We start from the raw sequence: 15621 nt of genomic DNA on the forward strand, positions 1-15621 counted from the left end.
CACTAATAGCATTGTCATCTGGGCAGGTGCAGTAATAATTCCATGTTCATGTTTAAAAACTCACTTTTCATAAATATATTACCAAAGCATGATGTGGTGTAGTGCATTGTCATTTGCAGATAGCATATTTTCCATTGAAATGGTCACAATACTTTCCCACTAACGTAGTTTTACTGATAATAGCGCATAAACAATTTTTGGAGTTGGGTTTCAGCAAAAATAATTAACATTTGCACATTACCAAGTACAGTGTTCTAATGTGTTTTGATCCATTAAAAAAATTCACAGCAGAATTACAAAAATGGGTCTTCATAACTAGAGAAATATATTTGAAATATTTGAACATTTCACTTAGCTATTTCAGTGTTGTGTTAGAAAAAAGCATGATATCTTACAGCCTTCCATTTAACATGCTTTGCACAGTTCAATTGTCACACAGTTCACTTTACAAAATCCTCTAACTTAAGTCATAGAAAGAAAAATAAATGTAATAAGATAAGCTGACTTTTGAACTCTGTCTCTGAAAGTCAGTACATTTGACAAGATAACCAGATTTAATGGCATTTCATGCTCTCACTTTGTGAGCAATAAAGATGCCTTTAAATCTTATCTTGTCACATTTACTCTGCTTTCAGAGGCAAAGGCCAAAAGTCAGTTTGTCTTCCCGAAGTTAGTGGATTTTCAACTCACCAGAAAGGGCGAGTAGTCCCTAAAAATTGCTCGTCCTAAATACATCTTGCTCTACAACGAGAGTGAATTTTTCTAGCCCTGATTTGTGGATTGGGTATATTGTTTGAAATCCTCTCATAAAGTAGCTGCCATGAAGGTTATGCTGCAAGCAGTTTGGTCAGATTACCAAAACATAGTTGGTAAGAATCTGCATGTATGTATGTGTGACACACAAACATAAAGCGTTTTTAGTTTAGAACAATGCAACTTCAAATGCCCCCCCACCATGCATTGCTCATGGCCGTGCACAACTTTATATGTTGCATCACTGTTTACCAAATGTTTTCATTGTGAATATGTATACCTTCCCCATCACGTATGAAGCACCAATGCACCTGTTATCCCTACTCTCCTTCCACCCTCCCAAAACGCATATTCCTGGTGTGCTGCCCTCCTACATTAAGTAAACCCGTAGGGGAAGGACAGTTGGGTCAACGCTTGATAATGTTGTTGAGGGAGTACTTTGCTGTGTACGGCTTAGCTTGGGCAGATTAGAATTACACTCAAAGAGAAGACCTCCAGCATGGAAATGGGGGAAGTTGATGGTTGGCTTGGCAGCTCCTGGTTAGCCAACCAGGTAAAGGCAGTCCATGCTGCTGCCAAGCCTCTTGAGTCTGCGCTCCATCCTGCAGAGTTGAATGGACTGCTTATGAACATGAACTATTGTTTAACTTTTCACTCTCAGAGAGGCTAATTTCATGGGGTGGTGAGGTGGAAGTTTGATAAGATTAAACTGCATGGTTTGTGGTTTTATAGTGATCACAAAATCTTTAGAATTTCCAGTTTTCTCTGACCTCGACTCCAAGCATGTTGTCTATCTGACACCACTTCCCAAAATTCCTCAAGGGAGTTTGATTATCACATATCACTTTTGGCTTTCTCAATTCAACTTTGCCAGTTCCCTCTTGATCCCACCCCTCAAATTGTGCCACACTTACCAGGATAAAACATTGATGTGAAAATATTTTTTGGGAGCATTTCATTCATGTTGGTAAATGGTTGAATCCTATAGGCAACTGAAAAGATTGCAGTTGCTATGCATTTAAGGTTTAAGCTTGCCCGCTAGATGCTGTTGCTGACTGAAGAAAATATACTAACACGTGATATGTGTATGTTATGCATTAATTCAGTAGCTTTCATTACCGCCACATAAATAAGATTGGTGGGGGTAGGGCAAGATTGGAACTTTTAAAATTGATACATCTAATAATTATTAGATACCTGTTGCGACTGTAAGTGATTTTTTTTTTTTAAACCTATTTTATTGTTTAAACACACATAGTATGCAAAGCTCTGCCATCCAGAGTCTACTGCCATCATCAATTTATCTGCATCATCTTCAACAATGTGTAGTAAGAACGTAAGAACTCCCCCATTCGGAATAGCAGAAACAAGAGGATGAGTAACCCCCCCCCCTAAGAGTCCCCCCCCCCCCCCTTGCGTAGCTGCTTGCCCCATGAAATCATAATACCAGAACAGATTGCTAGCCATATGTACCATACACCAACAATGATATCTCATAGTCCAACATACCAGAGGGTAGGGAGGGTGGCCTCTTTATGTGGCGGGTCCAGGTCCAGCCCTCGGTAGTCTGCCCACCTCTTCCAGATTTTGTAGTGCTTTCTAGGACATCCCCTGGCTACAAACACAGGCTGTGCCAGACCCATACAATAGTCCATTCTGTTCCTCCAGGCTGCAAGTGATGGGGCCCGGGGCGCCTTCCACTCTCTGGCGATATCACGCTTCGCCAGCGTAAGACCCAGTAACAATAAGTGGCGCTTGTAGCGGTTGCCCCCAACCCCAGCCATGACATGCAGTAGAGCTAACTTAGGGTCCCTCTGAACCTCCCAGGCCAGAACCTCCGCCAGGCAACGATGTACCCCATCCCAGATCCTTCGCAGCGCTGAGCATTTCCAGACCGTGTGCAGCAGGGTACCCACCTCCGAACCACAGCGGAGACACTCGGGAGACGCAACCATATCCGCCTTTTGATTGTAAGTGATTTTAAGTAGTTTTCAGTTGAATATGTGCTTTCAGGGCCGCAAGTTCTGCATTCTGAGAGATACGTTGTATATTAGGTTGTATTCCACAACCTCTAGAACTTGCAGGAAGGCATTTGTTTATTGCATGCAAGATTCCCTTACGTTCTGAGCTTGCTTTTTAACGTTGTTGGGAATAAGCTTCTTTTTTTTTTCACACAATATTGTCTATTTAATATTAGAGGCAATTTTCTAAGAGGTGATTGTTTTGTTGTGTAAAACAAGTCTGATGTTTCGTGTAAATCTTTATCACCGCCCGGTTTTATGAATACCCACACAAGTGGTAAAGCTGTTGAGTCTTTTTATTCTCACAGAGCGGTACTTTCCTATAGAGTTGACGTGATCCCCTGCTGAACTAGGTGAAGATAATGGTGAACAGAACGTACAGAAATAGTGTGGAAGATTTGGAAGGGACTCCTTGTAGCCTGGTGAGTGATACTATATACTGTTTCACTTTGATTTTGCTCATGTGAGCCCTCAGTTAGTAATTCAGTAAGGTTTCAGGAGTTGAAACGGATTTATTCTTGCACTCAGCAGCAATAGTTGGGTTTGTGTCAGGTTGTCTGAGATCTGCTAAGTAAGACTGAAAAATGTATTGCAGCATGGAGGCTGTATGTATGTGCATATATGGCGAGCATACTTTTTTTGCATGCATTTAATTGTTATTCCCTTCTTTATGGGCATTTCCTTGAGGACTACACTTTCACCGTAGACCATTTTATTGTTTACTATTGTGTTACAAGTTCTATAAATATATGAATAATTTTGAATGGATAATGTTTTCTATGTCAAACGTAGGGGTCAAGAAGGAAGTGCGTAAGAGGTAAATCAGATAAGGTTGAGAGATTAGTGGCAAGGAGTTAAAGGTATGGAGTTAATTGTGACTATGGTTAAAGGCTTAACGGTAAAGTTACGCTGTAGGGTTAAGTGTAATGGCTTGGCAAAGGATTATGTTTGATGGATATGGGTTAAGGGCAAAGATTCCAGAGTAACAGTGTAAGAATTTAAAGCGGTAAATGCTAAGGCAATAAGAAGGAAGGCAAGGGTGTAAGGGGTAGGCATAAGAGGTGAAACATAATGCTGAGGGGTTAAAAGTAAAGTGATAAGTGTATTGTTTATGGGTAAGAGTTCTGTGTAAGGAATTAAAGGTAAGGGGTTAGTGTAATGGGGTTTGGGGTTACAAGTAAACTGACATGGGTGTAAGGGGTTAAGGGTATAGGCAAGAGGGTAAGTGAAATTGTATTTGTTAAGGGGCTACTACTAATAATAATAATTTCTTTATTTAGATATATAAAAACATATCTTTAAAAGATTCTTCCAACACATTAAGTACAATTTTACAGATTAAAAAAAAAATAGAAAAAACAAAATAAATTTTGGCCTTTCTTATCAGTGCTTACTGCGACGTATCAATTTAAAAATTAACACTCCCGGACAAAGCAGATGAGGTTAAAATACTTATCGTTCTACATAGTTATCAGCGAAGCCTTAGCCTTTTCCAATTTTTCTAAAATGCTGTAAACTTGCTGAACGAATTTGGCCAATTTTATATTTAAAACAGTGTTCTCTAAAGACAGAGCAGCAATAAGGGCGTGCCTGCATGTCCGGACTCCCAACCTGTTCCATTCTGGCCTGAGTAGGCGTCTGCGTTGAAGAGTAAAGAAAGGGCATATGCAAAGCACGTGCAGAATGGTTTCATTTGCTGCCCCCACACCCTCTGCACATTAGATCGTCCCGTTTTCGACGCCATGCTGGGAGATTTTGAAGGAAACGCCAGTCTCCCAATCTAAGGGCGATCAGACATCGCTTTAGATAATGAGAAAATGTTGCCGAAAGGTAGTTGGCCGGGGATAGTCGTTTGTAAGAGTTGGCTACTGCCCAAGCATGACTGCGTTTCGCAAGAAGGGTTTTGTCCATGATCAGGGATTTCAATCTTATACATTTTTTAATTTCAAATTTGTTTTATTGAGTTTAAGAACAAGAAAAACAGGCATAGTAAGGCGGTAAGCAGGCAGTAGGCTTATGTAGCGAGCGAGACACGAGACACGAATCCACAAAGAGGCATATAAATCACACCTATACAAGAATGCGTTGCCAACCTTCAGGTGACGGTGCCATGTGAGAATGACAACCGAACAGAACAAAATGAAGAACCCAACCCCCCACCCTTCACCCAACAACGCCCCCCCTCCCCCCACCCCGACCAGTATGCCAATTGTCCAGAGCCTCCCTAACAGCGCTCTCGGGCTGGTGCTTAGCAAGGTGATTAAGTGTGTGGTGGATTCCGTGGTGGTTCCGTGAGCCGTAGAATGCGGAGATACTTCGGGCATGTGATTTCGTGAAATTCTCTGGATAAGAGGGATAGGAGCGGTTGCCAGGCCTTTGGGAAGGAGTCGGTCGAGTGTGTGAGCGTGGCTTGGATGCGTTCCATGCCCAGCGTGAACCATAACTTATGCAGCCAGCCGGTGTGGGTGGGTAATGTGGTGGAGCCCCATAGTGACAGGACGTGTTGTGACGCTTCCTGCATGGCGATGCCCATCTGTTTGCCACGCAGGGACCTCAAAGGAAATGTGAGCGCGTTGGGCAGCCCTAGGATAGTGTATGCAGGGAAGCGCGGGATTTCAGTTTCAAATGTGGAATCAATATCGTCTAATACCGCTTTCCAGTACCCTTGTAGAGCGCAGCATTCCCACAAGATATGGGTCAGAGTGCCCCTCTCACCGCAGCCCCTCCAACACAGCGCGCTTCGAAGAGGATTGCCCTGATTGAGTCTTGCCGGGGTAAGATGCCAGTAGATGGCCAGTTTTACCGCCGACTCCCTGGCACTGGTATTACGAGTGGTGTGTGCAGCTCTATAGTATACGAACCCCCATTCCTTGGGTGATAGTGTCCTCCTTATATATTTTTTGATTGTATTTTTAAAGACTGTCTGGCTTGGATTAAGAGTCCAGAGATCCGCAGCAGACATTCGTTGAATGTGGTCATTTAGGAGGCGGCCAAATGATCCCCCCGGGTTGTTCACACTGATTTCCTTCCAAACTAGGAATTCCAGGGTACCTGCTTCTGCCTGTCTTAATTTGTGGATCAGCTTAAGGTATGAGCCAACGTTGGAGGCTTCATAATTAATTAACCCCAACTCTAGTCTGACCTGTACTGGCGAGGAGGAGCTCGGCAAGTGAAGCAATTTCTTGTAGAGTTTGGTTGTAAGTCTGTTTAAGGTAATGTTCATTTTACCCTTGAAAATCTCTATGCCATACTAGAGTGTAGGGCCGATCTTTGCTCTAAGCACTTCCAGTAAGGGCAAGACAGTGGGGCCTGAGAGTCTCCTCGATAACTTGGTCAAGGATACCAATAAGGCTGTAGCCTTGGCTGCAATCGCAGTGTTCTGTTTAGTAAAACTGCCCCTGGAGTCAAGATGGACCCCTAAGTATTTGTAAGATTGGCAGATTGAAAGGCTTTCTTTATCTATCGACCAGCCTCCACCACTGTAGCGTTTTTTGCCAAACGGGACAATCATAGTTTTTTTCATGTTAATTTCTAACTGATTGTTAGCCGTATATTGCATTAAGGCATCAAAGAGTCTTTGTAGCCCCACTCTGGTGAGACTGAACAGTGCCAGGTCGTCGGCATATAAGAGATTGCATAATGACGTACCTCCTACTTTGGGTGGGTGGCTGATTACCTTCTCTAGAGTGCTTGACAGGTCAGCAATGAATAGGTTAAAGAGGAGGGGGGCCAGCACGCATCCCTGTTTGACACCACGAAAGGTCGAGATTTTCCGGGAGAGATGCGAGCCAGACCCTAACTTCACTCAAACCCATGTGTTGGAATACAGCAGGATAATTGGATTCAGAATGTTGTCTGGGATTCCCCACTGCCTCAGTTTTTGCCAGAGTGCTGCCCTGGGCACCCTATCAAATGCTGCTTTGAAATCAACAAAGCAGCAAAAAATCGACCTGGAGCTTGAAAGAGCTTTGTCAATGATGGTGGAGATTGTCAACAGGTTTGTCATTGTACCTGAGTTAGGAGCAAACCCTGTTTGATTCAAGGGAATCAGATTGTTATCCTTTGCCCATTGTCTAAGATCTTCCAGAATGAGGCCTGCAAAGTGCTTTGACTCTATATCCAACAGGGCGATTAATCTGTAATTGTTCGGGTTGCCTCGTGCTCCAGCTTTATAAATAGGATGAATGATAGCCCCTCTCCAAGAGTCCGGAATTGTTTGAGAGCTCAAGGTGTGGTTAAAGAGGTTTGATAGCACCATAGACCAGAAGGGGACATCGGACTTGAATAGCCTTTGTGGCAGGCCATTCGGGCCTGGTGCTCCATCTTGTCTCCCTTTTGTCAGTGCTTTGGCTACTCTTTCTTCAGACAGTTCATCAAGTGTGGTAAGCCCCTGCATTAAGTCGGGTGGGGTATTCGGTGCTACGCCCATGCCAGTGTCAAAAGCCCATGTTGATCCAGGGCGGCCAGGGTGGTCTTGTGCCTGGAAATGTTTTGTTAGGTATGAAATCCAGTCTGCTTCCTGAATGTTCGCTGATCCAAACGATGTTATGTTTGGATCGGTGCGGTTGACAAGTGACCAGAATTTCCTTGAGTTCTTTTGCTTGCTTTCCCATACCAGTTTGACCCAGAATTGAGATTCCTGGGCCCTTTTCTCTTGGACGACTGCCCTCCTAAGTGTCTTTTGGGCGTGACGGTATATAACGAGAAAGCTGCTGTTCCCTGGAAATTTTGATAACAACCTCAGTGCGTTGTTTCTCGTTCTTTTTAGAGATTTTATAATGGGGAGGGCTAGTGCTCCTACTCGTGGAGTATGATTTGGGCCCTGCCTTATCACTGGGTAAGTACTGATCAGATGTGCGCATAACTGCGACCATATTACTGTTGGGGAAGCCACTTGTTCTGGAACACACATGATAAAGTCCTTGCTTGTTCTTAAGATGCTCTGACAATTGAACTCACTCCATTTCAGGCGTTTTAAATTATCGGAATGTATTCCTTTGTAAGTAAATGATGCCTTTTTATGGAGGGCAAAATTTGATGTGAAAGAGCCAACGGCCTGTGGTCGCTTTCTGACCTAGGCAGAACGGAGAAGCTATCCAGATTAAACAGGCGTTCCGAATTGCAGATAGTAAAGTCCTAGTAGGACTTTTTTCTTCCATTTGACCAAGTCCAGTTGGGGGGGGGGGGGGGGGAGAGAGTCACTGGCCGATCTTCCATTCACCACCAGGTAACCTGCGTTGTAGAGTCTCATCACGGTGACCTCGCCTAAAATATTGGAAACTTGCACAGGAGGTTTGGATTGAGGGATAGCCTCAATGATGCTGGTCATGTTGGGTCCTTCTGAGTCTGCTGTGTTCCCCTGAAATAGGTTTGTATTAAAGTCCCCTGTGATAATGCGGTCCGTGTTAGGATATTCTGTGGCTATATCATTCATAATTTCACAGAGTCTGGCCAGGTGGTCTTTTTTGTGCGGGAGTTGGGGTTAATGTACACATTTATAAGCAAGAGTAATCGCTGTCTGCTCCGCAAGTTGATTTTGACCCCCAGTAGCCAGTCTTCTTTCAAGTAAAGTTGACTGAATTTGCCTTTTAAGTTGTTGGATATGTATGTGGACAGCCCGCCTTTGGGGTGGCCGGAGCGGCTGTCCCTAAGTGCCGGTTTCCGATATTCGATAAATCCTTCTATAGGGCGGCCCACTAATTCCCAGGTTTCCTGTAGGGCAATTGCCATATATTCCCCCAGGAAAGCCATGGTGTCTTCGTTTAAGGTTTTTGGTGTAGGCCGCTAATATTCCATGAGCACAGTGAGAAGAGTGTCCCCCCTTTGCTATTATCCACTTTGTGCTGTAGTACCCCTGCTGGGAGGAGTGATTTGGATTCATTGTGTGTTTCTGCGGATGACCCAGCTGCCGATGGTCAGTTTGGGTATTTTGAGGCCCGTACTGCAGGCAGCCATCCCCAGACGTGGTATAGTTCTTCGTTTCTCACCACTATTTCGGGACATTTAAGTTCTGTATCCGACCCTGAGGCATTTTTAAAACAGAGAACGGCTTCCCATGCTCTTTGTTTTTGGTAGGCGCCGACTGGCTGGGTGTGGTCGCTCTGGATAGCAGCGATATTGGATACCCTGGCGTTGAGTAAGGGTACACTCTAATTCCCCAGTTCCGCAGTGTGGCCTTTTGCTCAAGAAAGGCTCCTGCCCAGCCTCCCTGTGCAAAAGTTACAACGGTGACCTCAGAGGGTTGGTTTCCTCGTGGGGGGAGGAATTCAATGGATTCGATGCTTTTCGTGTCCATACCTGCTAGCCCCGGTATATCCTTCGCTAATTTCAACAGATTTGATCTGTTAAGAATGTCGTGCCACCCCTTGGATTTGTATTCAGGGGCTAGTAAAATCCGGTGACACGATAGGTCATCGCTTCGCGGCTCTGGTGCACTTTTCGGTCTGGAGACCGCTTTTTCGATTATTGCATCTGATCTGTTTTTTTTTTTTTCCAGAACAAATTTTATTGGGTTTCAGTTGTTGACAGAATATAAACAAGACACCGCTTCCGTAGCATCAGGAAGGCAGTGAAAATAAAGAGCAAGAAGATCAAAATATTCAATCAACGTTTACCCAAGCCCCCCACCCCGTATTCCAACCCAACACCCACCCCCCACCCTGCACGGTGTTTACATTGTCCAGAACATAATCTGAGGGATCGTAACAGCAGCATGTGGTACAGTTCACTCAGGGGCAGAACTAACAAGGTCCAGACTTGTGTCTCTTGTCGCTGGGGGGTCCAGCAGGAGGCCCCGATAATCCGCCCATCTCCTCCAGATTCGATAGTGTTTTCTAGGGAAGCCCCTGGCCTCAAAGATCGGACGTTCCAGGCCCATGTTGAAGTCCATGCCTCGCTTCCACACCCCCACCAGCGGAGCTCTGGGTGCCTTCCAAGCCTGGGCTATGTCCCTCTTGGCCACTGTAAGACCCAACAGGAGCAGGTGGCGTTTATATCTGTTACCCCCTACTTGCTCCATAATATGGAGGAGGCCCAACTTCGGCGTGCGAGGGAGGTCCCATGCCAGTACTTCCTCCAGACAGTCCCACACACCAGTCCAAAATCTCTGCAGCCGTACGCATCCCCATACCGTATGTAAGAAGGAGCCTATCGCATTCCCACACCTCAGGCACTCCGGGGAGGCTATCAGTCCAGCTTTCCACAGCCGTTCTCTTGTATAATATGCTCTATGCAGGTACTTAAATTGGATGAATCGCAGGCGCACTGCTATCGCTGCCCCCCTAGGGGCCTCCAGGGCTTCCCTCCAGTCCTCCTCCTCCAACTCCCCCAGCTCACCCTCCCAAACTGCCCGCAGATTATCAAGGGAGGAGGAACAATGGGTAACCAGCGTTTGGTATATGGTTGACATTTTCTTTGTCTCCATAAATACTTTAGCTTCCAAAGGACTGAATTCCAGCAAAGACGTTAAGTTCGCTATTGCGGGGGTCAAGGCGTGTCTGAGCTGCAGGTATCGAAAGAACTGAGATTGGGGCATGTCAAATTCTACCCGCAATGCCTGGAACGACTTGAGGACTGTGCCCTTGAATACGTGGCCCAGTGCCGAGATGCCAATAGCATCCCAACCTTCAAAGCCCCGCAGGGAAGCCAAACCGGGCAGTCTCCCATTGTGCCACAGGGGAGTCTCACCCGTTAGCCTATTCCACCATCCCATGCGGCGGAGAGCGTCGCGCCACACTCTGAAGACCACCTGAGTGACCATCGGGAGTCGTTTCCGGAGAGCAGCCGAGTACAGGATAGTATGGAGCGTGTCCGGGTCCATCAAATACCTTTCCAGGGCATAGGTCGGGTCTCCCCGATCCCCATACCACCATTCGTTAAGGACAAGCAGGTGTGACGCCTGATAGTAGGATTGGACGTCCGAGGTGGCCAGCCCCCCACAGTAGGTCGACAGGAAGCAGGTACGGAGCGCCACTCTTACTGCTCCCCCAGTCCACAGGAATCGACCCAAGGCAGAGTTCACCTGCCGAAACCAGTGCGCCGAAACTGGATACGGGTGGTTTTGCAATTGGTAGAGAATACGGGGTAGGGCTACCATCTTGAAGATGGCCGAGCGGCCATAGACGTTCAGGGGCATCCTGGACCACGTCTGCATATCTGAGCGTATTCTGTCCCAGACTGGCACTATGTTACGGGACCATGACACTCCCGGAACGTCCGTCAAGAAGACACCTAAATATTTAAGGCCTCCCACCGCTTCTTGCAAGTCCGAGGCCCAAGGGCCCAGGGTCCCCCGGTCACCCAGGACCCACAATTTCGACTTCCGTTCATTGATCCTAAGACCAGACACCTCCCCGAAAATGCGCATTATGTCCAGGACCCTCGGTCCCGATTTATTGAGGTCTGTGAGGAAAAAGAGCACATCATCAGCATAGAGTGCAATCCTATCGGATGGGCCTCCCACCCATTCCACTCCGTGCAATTGAGCGTCCATCCGCACCCAAGCCGCAAGCGGCTCCATAGCCAAGGCGAACAGGTAAGGTGAGAGGGGGCATCCCTGTCGGGTGCCCCGACCAATGGGGAATGAACTGGAGACCGCCCCTGCAACCCTGACCGCTGCCGTCGGGTCCATATACAGCAAGTGAATGTACGACAAAAAGCGCGGGCCCAGATTAAGCCGGAGGAGGAGCGCTCGAAGATATGGCCAGCTCAAGGAGTCAAAGGCGCGGTCAATGTCCGCCAGTAAGAGGGCCGCAGGGATGCCCGCCGCCCGTACCGCTTCTACCACTAAATGCGCGCGGCGTATATTATGTCTTGTCGCTCTGTGGGGCATGAAGCCCGCCTGGTCCGCATGAATCAAGTCCGTAATATATGGGAGTAGGCGATTCACCAGAGCCTTTGCCAGAATTTTCGCCTCGAAGTTCAGCAATGATATCGGACGATAAGATTCGGGACTATCTTGGGGCCTCCCTGGCTTGCAAAAAACCACGATCTCGGCATGTCGCCAGTCCGCCGGCAGTCTGCCACGGTCCCTGGCCACTTCCAGGGCTTTCTTATAGCGCAGCCCCAATTGGAGATGGAACAACTTCATGAATTCACAGGGGAACCCATTGGGCCCAGGGGCCCTGCCCGTGTTTAGTCCGCCTAGAGCTGTTCCCAGCTCCTCAGCAGACAGCGGGAGGTCCAGTTGATCCCTAACCTCGTCCGAGAGCGCCCGGGGCGGAAGGTCCGCAAGGAATCTATCGATCTCCTCCGCCGGGAGGGAGTCCTGGGGGGCATATTGCGTCTCGTAATATTGGGCAAAGGTTTGGGCCAGGATCTCGGGAGCTGATATAGGATTTCCGGCGGCATCACAGAGTCCCGGCAAGGGCTGGGCTTGATAGGTATCCTGACACAGCCTATAAAGCATCGTGCTGGATTTGTCCCCCCATTGATAAATGCGACTCTGCGTAGCTAGCCAGTTCTGTCTGGCTTCATCTAGCAATAAGGAGGTGTAAGAGCGCTGGAGGTGCAGCAACACAGTCACCGCGTCTTCGCTCTCCCCTGTCAGACAGGTCGCCTCTTGGGTACGTACCTGGGCAGCCGCGTCTGCCAGGGCCAACGTGCGGGCCTTACGATTCGCGGCGCACCACGCTATGTCCACGCCCCGGAGCACAGGTTTCAGGGCCTCCCACAAGGTCATGGCATCCATACTCGGGTCCTCATTCTCTATCCAGTAATGCGCTATTGCCTCCCTCATGCGCGATTGGTAGTCATCGCGCTGCAAATGCCACGTGGATAGTCGCCAGCGAAACGGCTGTCGCCGCACACCTAGACTCAACGTCAATGCAATCGGGGAGTGGTCAGATAGGCCCCTAGGAAGTATGGAGGTAGAAACAACTCTCCCTATCCAGGGCTGTGGGACAAACAGGTAGTCCAGACGAGAGAAGGATTTGTGGACCGCGGACACAAAGGTATATTCGCGGGTACATGCATGATAATGCCGCCAAGTGTCAATCCATCCCATCCCTTGCACCATCCTACTCAGTCGTGTAGTAGTATCTAATAACCGGCCTCCGCCGGGTCTACAGCGATCAAGCCTCCCGTCCATCACGTCATTCCAGTCTCCTCCCACAATCGTCAACACAAGCGGGATGTCAGTCCAGATATCGAACAGTCGTTCAATCAGAGCGTCTTGTAGTGGGGGTGGAGCATACACACTGCCAAAGACCACAGGCTCACTCCCCAGCTTCCACTTGACAAACGCGTACCGTCCATGCACATCCAGCCACTGTGTGTCGTGTGTGTACGGGACCCTGCGATGAATCAAGATTGCAACTCCCCTGGACCCTCTCGTGAACCCAGCATGAAACACTTGGTCATACCCATACCTCCGCAGACTAAGAACCTTTGTGCCCATGAGGTGCGTCTCTTGGAGTAACAAAACATCCGCTTTTTCAGTCTTCCCCAATCGCAGAACCGCACTCCGTTTGATTTTGTCAAGCATCCCTCTCACATTCCAGCTCAATATACGTATCGTAGCATGCGTAAGGCTCGCACCCTGTTCATCAGCCGCCATCAATCACCCAAACCTTGAGAGTATCGGGCCACCAAGACCACACGTGCACATGCAGTTGTCCCCAAGTTCTCGTAAACACCGTGCTAGAGCTAGATCCAACTCCCCCCCCATGATTCCCGAGCCCCCCAAACCCCGGTCTCCCCCCCCCCTACACCCCCTCCCCCGCCTCAATCTGTACCAACGACCCCCCCTCCAACCCCGTACCTCAGAAACATTGAAATACCTGTCGCGGTGCAGGCAATCACAAACCTCCAACGGGAGGTCTAAGACCCACTACACCAATGGATCCCACCCAACTACCCACTAAGTATCTAACAACTTCCCACCCAACACGTGGGAACGAACTCCGGGAGTAGGCCCGCCCTCGGGTAAGCGTCACCCGACCCGCTGCCCACCCATGAGTAAGGAATTATGTAGTCCATCAATGAGTGGCATGTCCAAGAGCAGCGCCAGGCCTATTCCACCCAGCCAGGTACCTCAACAGCCCAGTATATCCGTTGCCAGAGTCAGCGTGAAAGTAAGGATGTCAGGATTTCGACGGGGAAGAGTCCGTCTCCTCCGGTGCCTCGGCCGTCTCGTCGCGGGGAGGCGGGCGCTTCTGGGAGCGCGACCTCCAGTTACTCCTGCTACGTGACCTTCTGGGCGGCTTTGGAGGTCTCCCGGTGGTCGACGAATCCGAGTTCCGCCTAGGGGGGGTATTCACCTTGACTCGCACTGTCTCGTCGGTCCATTCAAAAACTTCCTCCGGGGAATTGAAGAACTGGGTGCGGGACTGGAAGACCACACGCAGGCGAGCCGGGAAGAGTAAAAGCATAAGGAATTTTGAGCTCACGCAGACGTGCCTTTGCTGCAGTGAACGACTGTCGCTGCTGCTGGACCAATTTTGTGTAATCCGGGAACACAAGGATTTTGTGGTTCTCAAACATTAGAGGGTCCTGGGCGCGGGCTTGTCGCAGGATAGCGTCCCTGTCGTGGTAGTTGAGCAATTTGGCAATCACTGAGCGGGGGCGAGCTCCAGTAGGTGGTTTAGGAAGGAGTGCTCGATGCGCCCGCTTTACCACAAAGCAGCGCGACAGGGTGTCCGGGGGGAGCCATCCCTCAAGCCATTGGGTCAGGAAGGCCCCCATGTTCCCTTTTTCACAGTTCTCCGGGAAGCCCACGAAGCGCAGGTTGTTCCTCCTGGCCCTCCCTTCCGCATCTTCCACCCGCAGCGCAAGTCCCTTCTGAATCCCCTCCATTGCGGCGACTTTCTTCTTGAGAGTGACCACATCGTCCTCGACTTCCGTGATCCTGGATTCCGTTTCGGTGATACGTGCCACCGCGTTGCGTAGGTCCTGTCGGAGCAAGGTCACGTCGGCTCCGACCGCTCCGATCTTTGCATCCAGCATGTCCCTCGACTGCGTGATCGCCGCCATCAACGCCGCGTTGTCAGGCCCCGTGCTCTGGGGACCACCAGACGCCCCCGCACTCCCACTGGGTCCTGCAAACTTGTCCATCGGGCCCTGCTTAGAAGCATTGCCGCTGTTGCCCCCTCTCGTCATGTCTCGGACAGAGGGATGATCTCGACCACGAGGGACCAGCAGTCCAATGTACTCCTCACAATGTGCACGTTCTCTAATGATGAGCGTCTCCCGGACCGCCGTGGATCTCTGGATATGAAGCGCACCCCCGTGGAACTCCCGCAAGGCGCTATGTGTGCAGTGGCAGGGGGTAGTGCCCGGTCTATACAGCCGAGCCACGCGGTAACGGGGCCACTCACTCCGCTGCGGGGCCCGCAGCAATCAACCCAGCACCCGCGCCACGCCTCTCAGCTGCAATGTCAATGCAATGTGGGGGGGCCGCCTGTAGGCCTAGGACCGTGTCAGCAGACTGTGGGGGTCCGTCCAGTTCACTCCCCCTCACCACGGCCCGAGGTGGCCACCGAGCAGGAGCACATCAGCTGTCCGGCCCCCCGGAAGAGTCCAGCAGGGTCACAGTCCGAATATGGAGGGGGGTGGGGGGGGGACAAGTAGGGGGTCGGTATGGCGGCCGCCCCCCTAGCGTTCCAGTGTCTCAGAGCCCCGCGGCTCGATATCGCCGCCGAGTGAGGCCAGGCACAGTCCCAGAGCGTCCCCTCCCCCACTAGGCCTCACGCCCAGCCGCCTCTCCTTACCCCACCTCCGCTGGAGAACGGGCGCCGACTCCGTCTTCCCCCAGCCGGCGTTGCCGCCACTGCACCAAGCGTTCAGGCGGTAGCGGGGCTAGATCGATCCCGGCCGCTTCTCCGCCACTTCACTTTCGCCGGAGCGGCAC

The 15621-nt window shown here is 49.6% G+C and overlaps 1 protein-coding gene across 2 annotated transcripts in view; it reads left to right on the forward strand.

Moving 5' to 3' along the window:
- BRCA2 (BRCA2 DNA repair associated) overlaps positions 1-15621 on the forward strand; it is a 480797-nt gene that overhangs the window by 19590 nt on the left and 445586 nt on the right. For both annotated transcript variants that reach the window (XM_078657152.1, XM_078657154.1), the window contains exon 2: positions 3083-3196. The gene's annotated coding sequence lies outside the window, so the exon portion shown is untranslated. The remainder of the gene's footprint in view (positions 1-3082; positions 3197-15621) is intronic.

This window comes from Lissotriton helveticus, chromosome 8 (genome assembly GCF_964261635.1).
Source record: "Lissotriton helveticus chromosome 8, aLisHel1.1, whole genome shotgun sequence".
Taxonomy (NCBI): Eukaryota; Metazoa; Chordata; class Amphibia; order Caudata; family Salamandridae; genus Lissotriton; species Lissotriton helveticus.